The following is an 11303-nucleotide window of genomic DNA, read 5'->3' as shown; positions in this document are numbered from 1 at the left end:
TCCCAACAAGACCATGAAAAAAATAATTAAGGTTCTGCTAAGCAAACAGCATATCTGGTAAGATATATATTATATACATGGCAATCATGATATATATAATTATACCAGTACTAAGTTAATTTTGAAGGAGAACAAAATTTTCCTACACATAAACTCATCATCAACTAAAACAAGTTATAAGTTTATATAATTCATGTCTTCAATCTTTTGCAAGGTACAAATCAAATTTCCTATGGTTGAAAAAATAGGTGAATTTCCATTATCAGATCTATTTCATTTCTCATTTTGACAATCAAGTTAGCAACCCAAATGAAAATAACTATGGTTCAGGAGACAACTTCAGATGTATATAGATGGACTCTCCATTTTGCGAACTTAAAATTCTATTTTAAAATGCAGAACGGACCGAACTTCAACTCTAGCTTCTCTATTAGCATCATCACTTTCAAACTTAACTCATCTCTTCCTTCTTGCAACATTATTATTCTTGAACAAAACAAAAAACAGAAACAATAACTGCCAAAAGGACAACTTCAGTATTAGCACTTTACTAATTTCGAATTCTTCATACCCTGAATATCAAATAAATCGAAACCTTTAATTCTTAATGTTAAACTAGAGTAGCAAATATGTAAGTTTTGTGCAATCAATCACAGTTTGTGGCGCATTTGCAGGGAAGTGTGTTAGCACTTTACTAGTTTCTAATTCTTCATCCCCTGAATATCAAATAAATAGAAACCTTTAATTCTTAATGTTAAACTAGAGTAGCAAATATGTAAGTTTTGTGCAATCAATCACAGTTTGTGGCGCATCCAACTCTTAGTTTTTGTAGTTCATTAGAGAGCAGCTAGATGGCTTAGTTTTTGTAGTTCATTAGAGAGCAGCTAGATGGCTTTTCCTCCATTGCGCTAAGCACTAACAAAAGCTTTATGAGCCATTCGTGGGTCCAAAAAATTAGCAGAAAACTGTATGGACGAATAAGTTATGATTTTGTGTGATATTGTGAGTCATACAACACAAGGCAATTTCCATCTATTATGCATTTTTTGTTTTTCTTATGTATGTATATTTGCCAGAAAGAAAACTAACTAAGCTAAGTACAAAGCAAACAAAACTGTGGGGCTAGTCATGGCCAAGACCAACACCTCACAGATAAATGAACACAGAAATAATGTTCCATCATGAATTCTACCAATACCACTTCTATCTTCAACATCTGCAGTAATCAAGAAAGTAGTTGTTACATATAGAACACATCAGAATGTAGCTCTAAAAAACATTGATCTCAGTTCTGAGCCGTTTAAAAGGTTTTTTTTTTTTTTTAATTATAATTTTTTTTAAGGTCAGGAGCAGTATAAAAGTAGTTGGATCACTGTTTAAGTACAAAATAACTTTTTTGCCACTCCATTGCAATATACATTATATTTCAGCGTGGAAGTACTTACTGAAACAATTGAAGTACTTTGCTTCATATGTATGTCTAAAGTAAGAACTTTTAAATGACCAAAGTCATTTAGGTCTAGAAAGATCTGATGCCTAAGTGGTACAATGCAAACAGTTAATTTGCAGACACTTTTAATTTCTAAGGCCAAGTACACCAACTTAACTTAAAAACAAAGAGAGACTGCTGAACTCCATAATTGAATTTGAATAGCACAGCTTTCAAGGCCAGTCTATGTCTAATATTTTTAAGTAAAGCTGCTTTTCATAAAATTGAATAAGTAATTACTCAAATCAAACTTAATTTTCAGTTTCCAGAATTTTATTCACCATTTGTGCAGGCAAAAATTCAAAGTAAGCAAGTGAAGATTATAGATTATTTATTTTCTTTCATAGTGGCAGTGATGACTTCAACTTAAAGTATTATTAAAGAAAAGAATAACAATCACTTACCTATTAGAATGAAAAAAAAAGCCCAAAATTCCCAGATTGCCAAATTAATTCCGTCAAACAAAAAAGATTACCACATTAATGAGGACCATTAAAGTGCCTAATCAGGAAGCATCAAGAAATGTCAAACTACCTTACTGCTGAAAGTGACAGAAGGTGACCTGAAGGCAGTTTTCATAAAATAGAAGAACAAGATAAGAAGAATATTTGTACCACAAAGAAAATAGTGAATCATAAGGTATATGAAGATGGAATATTTCCATAACCCTGACAAGCTAACCATGTTATATGCAAAGAAGAAATAAAAGAAAAAGTAAACTTATTTAACATGTATAATCTAAAACTCAATTCTACTATCAATCCCTTCTCATAAAACGAAGGGAACCAAAATATATTTCATAAATAGCTACTAGCGAATTGAAATTAGAATTAGTAAGCCAAAACTAACTCTTGTTTCTCAACTTAAAAAAGCATGTAATTGACAAGATTTGTATAAACTAGGTCAGCTACTCAAGTGGGAGTTACAAAGAAAAGCTCCAGATATTCTCACAACATAAACTTAAGATAAATATAAGTTCGAAATGAATAACGGGTTGAAATCGACAAGTTACAACAGCAATAACAATCAATTGATTGGCAATTTAGACAAATAATAATATTCTGGGATAAAAAACTAAAAGGGTAAATTTAAATATGATCAGTAGTTTATGAAACTCATGCAACGGTAGCTTTGTTTTTTAATTTGTAAAGTGTTCACAAAGCATTCAAATAAACCTCTCATTGAACGCCACCAATTCGAAAATCATTTTGTTTTTGATATTGTGTTAAGAACCATTCAGAATAATTTGTTTGCCTACTGAAACAGTTGGAAAAAAGAAAAAGAAAAAGAAAAAAAAAAAAAAAGTGTGGGGAGGACCCTATCCTACCAAACCCAATTATTACTAGATTAGCTGTTTCTGAATTAGTAATGATGAGATTATAACAACCAACGGAGATTGATTGGCTCCGTTAATTTCTAAATGGTATATTTTCAAACAATACATGAGAATGTAGCTGAGACTCACCATACAAAGGACTCCCATTATTCATGACAATAATTTGTCTCCTAGAAATGGTACGTAAAACTTAAATTTGGTCACATTGATACAATTACAAATCTAATCAATAACAATGCCTAGAATTCCCAAGTTCAAATCTCTACCAAGCATCATCTCATTTTTTTTTCCCCATTTACGATGCCAAATGAGTTTAGAATGAAACAGAGCAACAATTTTTCATACATATCCCCTATATAGAAACCATAATCTTTAACCAAATCCAAAATACGCACTCAAATCAGCGAACAATAAAAAATAAAAAATAAACAAAACAAAAATCCAGATTGAGTTCGAGCTGAGAGTAAACAGTAAACAGAAAAATTACAAGCAATATATAAAAATAAAAAATAAAAAACTAACCATGAATCGGCATGGAAGCATAATGAGACCATGAGTGTTCTCGCAGCTTGAACACAGAGAGAGAGAGAGAGAGAGAGAGAGAAAGGATCTGACATTCCGAGTGGGTTGCTGTGGGATTCATCGGAAATTTTCTTTCTTGACTCAACAAGGATCGGTTGGGAGAGTAGCGGGAATTACGGACGTGGCATTTCTAAGGAGTGAAAAAATATCAATCTCTTCTTCCTTTGGAAAACAAAATAATAATAATAATAATAATAAGTTTACGCAGTTTGCCAATGTGTTAATTTTTGTTTCTTAATTTTTTTATATTTAATATATATATATTGAAAAGGTCACGTTCGGCCAATTAAGCATCCGGATCCTACCAAAATCAATCGATATTACTCTATATATATATATATATATATATCATAAATTTTAATTATTATTAATTAATATTAATAAATCATTTAACATCCACATTGTTTTGTTGTGTGTATATACACATATATATATATATATATATATATATATATATGACAAATTTTAACTATCATTAATAAATAATTAAAATAAACTAAATAAAAATAAAACACGCTAATAAAAAGCACATGAAAACATAAAATTTAGTTAAAAAAAGATTGGCGAGCAATATGAATGCTCATAATTTTTTGTTTTATTTATTTATTTATTTTTTTGGCTGAGATGGGTTAAGCATAATTTTTAATATAAAAAATGCATAATATATTCCCACTTATTATAAAAATATATATATATATATATAAATATTTATTTATTTATTAACACTTATATTATTAAATATATATTTAAAATAAAATGTCAAACAAAAAGAAAATTTATATGATTAGAAAAAAAAAAAAAAAAAAAACACGTAATCTGCATAGAATGCTAACCGTTGGATCAACCTGTCCGCTGTCACAGCTTTCATGGCGGTGAGATTTTGGGCTTAAAAAAAAAACAAACCCAACCCAGAAATCCAACCAACCCTTTTGCATGGTATTGTTTGTTCCGGTTTTATCCTCTCCATTCTTTTTCTTTTGCGTGGGCTTTTTCACCGTTCCGTTTTCCGTTTGTTGAAAACGGTCTGCTACTCAGTCAGTCAGTAGCTTTTTAATTTATCGATTCTCAACCCAACAAACAAAACTCATCGCAAAGAAGAAAAGAAGAAGCGTTTGCCTAATGGCTTCCATCAATCTCTGTTTCTCTTCAATGTTTGTTTCCCGTTTACCGTAAGTTTTGCCCCTTACAATTATCTCTCTTGTTCTTTAAGTTGTGTTTTTTTGCTGGAGATTTTGCATTCGAGAATTCTTAGTTGTACACATGGCACTGATTGTTCTTTACCTGCATTTCTCTGTTTGGTTGCTGAGAAAACTTGGGAAAACTATCAGTGTAATCTAGTAATCTAAATCCTTAAAAGTTTATAAACTGCATTGACGTGGCCTGGATCGCAAATGGGATATAAATTCGGCGATCTAGATAAGGGTGAGAAGGATGGGAGTGTAATAGTATGACGCAAGTAGTTAAAAGTAACTGAAATTCTTTGTTTTTTTTTGGGAACCATGTCTATCAATTTTAGGGAGAATTGTGAAATAATTACAAAATGCCACACCCTAAACTTTTGGGACCTGGAATTCTGTGTTAGAATTTTTTTGGTATATGCCAAAGGGATGAAAGATGGTGATTTTATGTTGTTGGATATTCGTTTCAGTGATTGGTTCATTATTTATTTTTTTAAATGCCAATTGGCAATATTTTAATTAAAAGGGACACTGAATTTTTTAATAAGAATATGAACAATTTCATTTTTTGTTTACTTTATTGGTAATGCTAATTTATATAGTATTGATCAAATTCTAAAAATAAAATGTAAACCCCCGTGGCGAAGGTTGTTTATTTGAAACTTCAAAAACTCATTTGCAATGCACTTGTGAAGATTGGAATTCTTCGATTGTCTTTCTTTTTCTTTTCTTTTTTTAATTTTTATTTTTATACAAAAACCGTTTGTCTTTTTCATTTGGTGTGTTTGCGATTCTGATTGGTGCTTTTGTTCAGAAGAAGTGATGGTATATGCTGTTGGACCCCCTCATCCATAGCAAATGGATGCACAGCTGATATTGTCTCTGCAAGCCTGACTAGAAAAGTGGTGCTTGCATACAAGGCCAATTTTAGGGCAAAAGCCACATTGATATCTGGAGAAGGTGATCTCCTGTCTTACCCCAGCAGCAATAATGTAGAAGAAACTAGTTCTGTACAACAGTTTGGCAAACCTACTGGAATAGAAACACAACCTGATGCTGCAGCTTTTGGAACACTTGCAGCAGAAATAACTCCGATAACTAGAAGCGTCTTTGCTGAAAATGATGAATATGATCTGGATCGTCCTACAGAAGGATTTTCTTCTATATCAGAGGCTATTGAAGATATCCGTCAAGGCAAGGTCAGTGCTTCCATCTGCTCATTAGTTTGTGTTCTTTTTTTTCTTTTTCTTTTTTTTCTTTCTTTCTTTTGTGTGTGTGTGTGTGTGTGTGTGTGGATAGAATGAGAGGCTATTAACTTTCAAGGTATTGTAGTTTGTAATTGTTGTAGATGATGAAGACAGAGAAAACGAGGGAGATTTGATAATGGCAGCATCAATGGTAACACCAGAAGCTATGGCATTTCTTGTCAAGCATGGAACCGGGATATTGTGTGTGCCCATGAAAGAAGAAGACCTAGAAAGGTTGCAACTTCCACTGATGGTGACACAAAAGGAGAATGAAGAAAAACTTTGTACAGCATTCACCGTGTCAGTGGTAGGTAGTTAGAGTAAAAGTTTATCATTGTTATTATGTGTTTGGGAATGAACTGTTTTCCTCTCGTTAAGCTGTATGTAAAATGTGATAATTGCAGCTTTATGGTGCTATTTCCAGGAATTGAATATGTTTCTGTGCATAACAACTTTCACTCCCCCCCCCCCCCCCCCCTTTTTTATTTTATTTTATTTTTCTCCTCTCGTGCATGCTTGAGTACATGTTTCTTTTCTACAGTGTAGATTTACCGTTTGCATCATAATGTACCCAGAGCTAACTCTAAGCATCCTTGCAAAAGGGCTAACTTGAGCATAAGGATCAATTGGTTTCTCAATGGCATGTGAACAGAGCCGATCAGCAATTAGGTTGTTCACATTGTATTACCTGTCAATTCAAGTGATTAATGCTGTAAAAGAATTAGGCAACGAATGAAATGGATATTTGATGTATGATTCGATATTTGTGCAAATAATTTGTGAAACTAGAGTTTACTAAAATTGGAGTTGCTGACATTTTTTTTTTTTTTTGGTTGGCATTGATGATAGTGATAATAAAATTTTAGTGAAATTTGTTGTGGGTAACTTTTATTATTACCTTATCAAGAAATATTGACTATGTGTAGAAATTGCATGCTTTATAGTTGCTATTATTTCTTACATGTGACCTAAATTCTATTGAGTTTAATAGGATGCAAAACATGGAACAACAACAGGTGTCTCAGCCCATGATAGAGCAGCAACAGTGTTGGCTCTTGCATCGAGAGATTCAAAACCTGAAGATTTCAACCGCCCAGGTCATATCTTTCCCCTAAAGTATAGAGAGGGAGGAGTTCTAAAAAGAGCTGGGCACACAGAGGCTTCAGTTGATCTTGCAATGTTGGCAGGGTTAGATCCTGTTGCAGTTATATGTGAAATCGTGGATGATGATGGTTCTATGGCTAGATTACCCAAGCTTCGCCAATTTGCCCAGGCAGAAAACTTAAAAATAATCTCCATTGCTGATTTAATAAGGTAGTCGAAATTTGCTGTCAAACACATCATGCACCTTACCCTCACTGTTGGTGTATGTGAAGAAAATGCATCTAGTTGCAACTTAAATGCCCTTGCTAACATCATTTACGGATAGTTATAACTTGTATTGGTAAAACTACAGTTAATGATTGTTCATATAGCCAATTAACCTTTTTTTTGAGGAAAAAACACAAACCAAACAAACGCCTTTGCTTCTTGGCATACTTTTCTTTAGGATAAGTGATTATCACATTTGCAAAATTTTTTCCTCTCATTAAAATTAATGAATGAATTGCATATTTTTATGTTCTTTATATATCTTCCTTCTCTTTTTTTTTCTTTTTTTTTTTTTTTTTTTTTTTTTATGTGTGTGTGCTCTAAGAGTGTACTTTTATATGTCATGATCATCAGATATAGGAGGAAAAGAGACAAGTTGGTGGAGCTGGCAGCTGCAGCGCCAATTCCCACAATGTGGGGCCCATTCAAAGCCTACTGTTATAGATCACTTATTGATGGCATTGAGCACATTGGCATGGTTAAAGTAAGCAATGAACTGGAACTAGAATAACTACCTTTTAAAAAACTGTCTACTTTTTTTATTCAAACCGATAAGAAATTGCAGGTAAGTTTTTATAATTGTCAATTTATGAATATTGTAGCAATAAAAGCTGTTAGGCACGGTATTAAAATATTTCTTATTATGCAATAGGACACTCCTATGATTAATTTTTTCCATGTTGGCATTTGTATCTGTATTTTTCTTCATCAGCTGTGTATGCCTTTCAAGCTATCGTTTTCACTTTTTGGTTATAACCTACCAAGAGGATAGCCTTGGGTTCAAAACCACCTTGTTGCTTGGTTGAACATTAGAAATCAGCTTCTTTCATAGCCTTTAAATAGGGTAGTTTGTAAAAACAAGAGAACCAAGATACAGGTATGAATAACTATTAGGGTGCTTTTTGAAGGTCCCATTCTTTCCCTCTGTCCCTCTCTCATGTGCAGGCACAATCAATGTTTTTTCATCTCCCAATTTCTTTTTACATTGAGGCCCTTGCTAAGTTATGTTTGATAATCTACCCAAGTTACTTGAGTATTTTATTAAACTGAAATCACTCAAAACTGGCATTCTTCCTCTTTGATGTCACCATTTAGGTTCATTATATCTGCAATGAACTTATATTTTTCTTAGTGATTTTGATTGTTATCAATTTCTAATAAGAAACTCCCCACCTCAACGAAGGATGATAATGGTACTTTGGTTTGTCTGGCTTTCTTCAAGCTCGCATTTGACGGGATTTTAAGATCTGGCATATCTGGTTTGTTGAAATCTAGCATAGGTTCAGTTGGATGAAAAGTGTGCAGTTATACTCTCCTTGGTGTCTTAACTATTATTGACTACGTTGAAGTCTTGAAATTGGATAACTCCATTGAATATGAAAGAAACATCATCTATTGTCATGTGCATTCAAAGAAAAAGATTTATGCATTGAAATTTAGGATTCTGTGTGTTAATATCCAACAAGAATGGATGAATTATCTTGATAATTTGGTGGTGGCCCAATTGTCTTCTTGCTGAATGCTTCCTCCAACGGTCTGCATATTTTTAAGCTTCAATATGTGCTGTGTTATTTATTTTGATTGTTAAGCTTCAATATCATATTCAAATCATTATTAATTCTTACATCATGTTCTTCATTGTGATTGATTTAGACTGATAGTGGACAGTTATGTTTATTGAAGGTCATAATTGATGTTTAGGGCCTGGTTTTTATATGAGCAGGGCGAAATAGGGGATGGTCAAGATGTTCTTGTAAGGGTACATTCTGAGTGCCTCACTGGTGATATATTTGGGTCTGCCAGATGTGACTGTGGAAACCAGCTAGCACTTGCAATGAAGCAAATTGAGGCAGCTGGTAGGGGTGTTTTGGTGTATCTCCGTGGACATGAAGGTAGAGGAATTGGTTTGGGCCACAAACTCCGTGCTTACAACCTGCAGGATGATGGGCGTGACACTGTTGAAGCCAATGAGGAGCTGGGATTACCTGTTGATTCGCGTGAGTATGGCATTGGCGCACAGGTATCATCTTCTTAACAATTACTAGATGTCATTTGATTAACAATTGCAACTGCATGATCTATTCTTGCTATCAAGTCAGATTGATTCCTATTAATGTATGAGCCTCTCTTTCAATATATTATCTCCTTTCATTGGCTCAGTTGGCTGCTCTGGCTGTTGTTAAATTCTAGTTATTTTCATTGGATGCTAGGATTTTGCATAATTAGCATGGTAATTTTATACGGAATAAAATTTAATGTTTTCTAGTGCATGAAATATTAAAACCAAATTTAAATCTGCAATCTAATTTTAGTTTTATTCAATACATTAGAGTTCTTTTGCCCCATCTGAAATATTTGGGTATGCCATGGCAGCGAGGACGAGAGCCTTCTCCATGTGCATCTTGCTCCTAAAGTATTTAGATATTGTCTTTTATCAACAAATTACATCTTAATATTCCTGTATATAATTACATCCATAATACGTGATGTCTTTCAACCTTTCAGAATATAGTTGTTACAGAAATTCGTGCTAATGCCATTTAAAAAAACTAGACCACAGGTTTTGTCTTTGCCTTATCCCCTCCAAAAGTGATTCTCTTATTTTTCTTTCTTTGGATAGCAAGCTCAATGGATAATCTCATTTCGCAGATACTACGAGATCTAGGGGTCCGTACGATGAGGCTGATGACAAACAATCCTGCGAAGTACACTGGACTGAAAGGTTACGGTTTGGCCGTCGCAGGCAGGGTGCCATTGTTGACACCAATAACTAAGGAGAACCAGAGATATCTGGAGACCAAACGTACGAAAATGGCGCATGTCTATGGATCCAACTTAAAGGATACATAAATGGCGTTATTGGAGAACATTGGTAGTTGGAGCATTGACAGCCTATAAACACATGGAAAAAGAGGTACATTTCAAAGGATATCTAAACCCCATGTTTTATGATGGCTCCTGATTTATTCAATATGCAGATTTAAAGTTATATTTCAGAAGCAATATAGCTTTTGGAATGCATCATTAGATGGAAATTGTTTGTAGTTAAAATATTTGACAAGCTGGGACATGTAAATGTTTTTGCTTATGCAGATAATCTATAATGTCCCTTTGGGCCGGTTCCATTTAGTTATATGCTTGCATTCCCAAACAAAACTTATACAAATATTTATTGTTGTGATTAGTAGATTCATCTATTTTAGAAAATAAAGAGGTGCTATTGTTATATATTTTTTATATGTATCTTATGTCTTTTTGTAATAAATAATAATAAATCATTATTTTCTTTTTATTAAAATAGTTCTTGTTAGTTTTTCTCCTTCTTTTCTGTTTTTTTTATTTTTATTATTATTATTATTATTTTTTTTTGGGGGGGATAGGGGTGAAGCGCTTAGTATTAATCAAACTCATTTGTCATGATCTTTTCATTTGAAGATTGTGATTTCTTATATTTGAAAATTTTGAGGTTTTATACAGTTACAAAATTATCTGCCCGTCGACAGTGAATGTTGAGGTTCTAATTGTTCAATTCTTATTGCATTTTAAGTTCTTTGATAAAATTTTTATAAAAAAAAATGATTTTATATGTGTATATAAAGATATTGTTAATCATTATTAAAATACTTATATCTTCCATGAATTAGGATGGATTTATCAATTGTAATTATTAAAATTCAAAGATGATTACATATCTAGTTATAATTTAATCTCAAATTGGTATTTAAAGTAAGTTCAAATTCATTTCAAATGTAGTATTGAGTAGGGAAACGAATTCATAATTTTGAATATCCTAACCAAGTAGGATTTAATTTTTTTTTTTTTTTTTTTGGGTAAACAACCAAGTAGGATTTAGTTAATTATGAATACCAATTACAACAACTATAATATATACATATAGATATATATATATATATATATAAAGCAGAATAACTATAAGATATATATATATATATATATAAAACGGGATAAACTAACTGCATATATATATATATATGTAAAACGGAATAAATTAACGGCAGACAGCTCCGGTTGTTAATATTTGCTGTAAATTAAATAATTTGTTAAAAATAATAATAATAATAACCGCGTACAACTTTCGA

General features: G+C 32.4%; 1 long non-coding RNA gene and 1 pseudogene across 1 annotated transcript; one reads left to right on the top strand and one right to left on the bottom strand.

Annotated features, from left to right (window-relative positions):
- Window positions 1–970: 970 nt before the first annotated feature.
- On the bottom strand, window positions 971–3692 carry LOC112492519 (uncharacterized). Its single transcript, XR_003056951.3, has 2 exons — window positions 3348–3692; window positions 971–1216 (listed from the first exon to the last, which is right to left on the bottom strand). It is a non-coding gene; the product is annotated as an uncharacterized LOC112492519 (long non-coding RNA).
- Window positions 3693–4319: 627 nt separating this feature from the next.
- LOC107425273 (bifunctional riboflavin biosynthesis protein RIBA 1, chloroplastic-like) lies at window positions 4320–10440 on the top strand (annotated as a pseudogene).
- The last annotated feature ends 863 nt before the right edge of the window (window positions 10441–11303 follow it).

Source organism: Ziziphus jujuba, chromosome 7, assembly GCF_031755915.1.
Source record: "Ziziphus jujuba cultivar Dongzao chromosome 7, ASM3175591v1".
Classification (NCBI taxonomy): Eukaryota; Viridiplantae; Streptophyta; class Magnoliopsida; order Rosales; family Rhamnaceae; genus Ziziphus; species Ziziphus jujuba.
The sequence above is the reverse complement of the archived record's forward strand: the minus strand, read 5'-3'. Positions and strand labels throughout refer to the sequence as shown.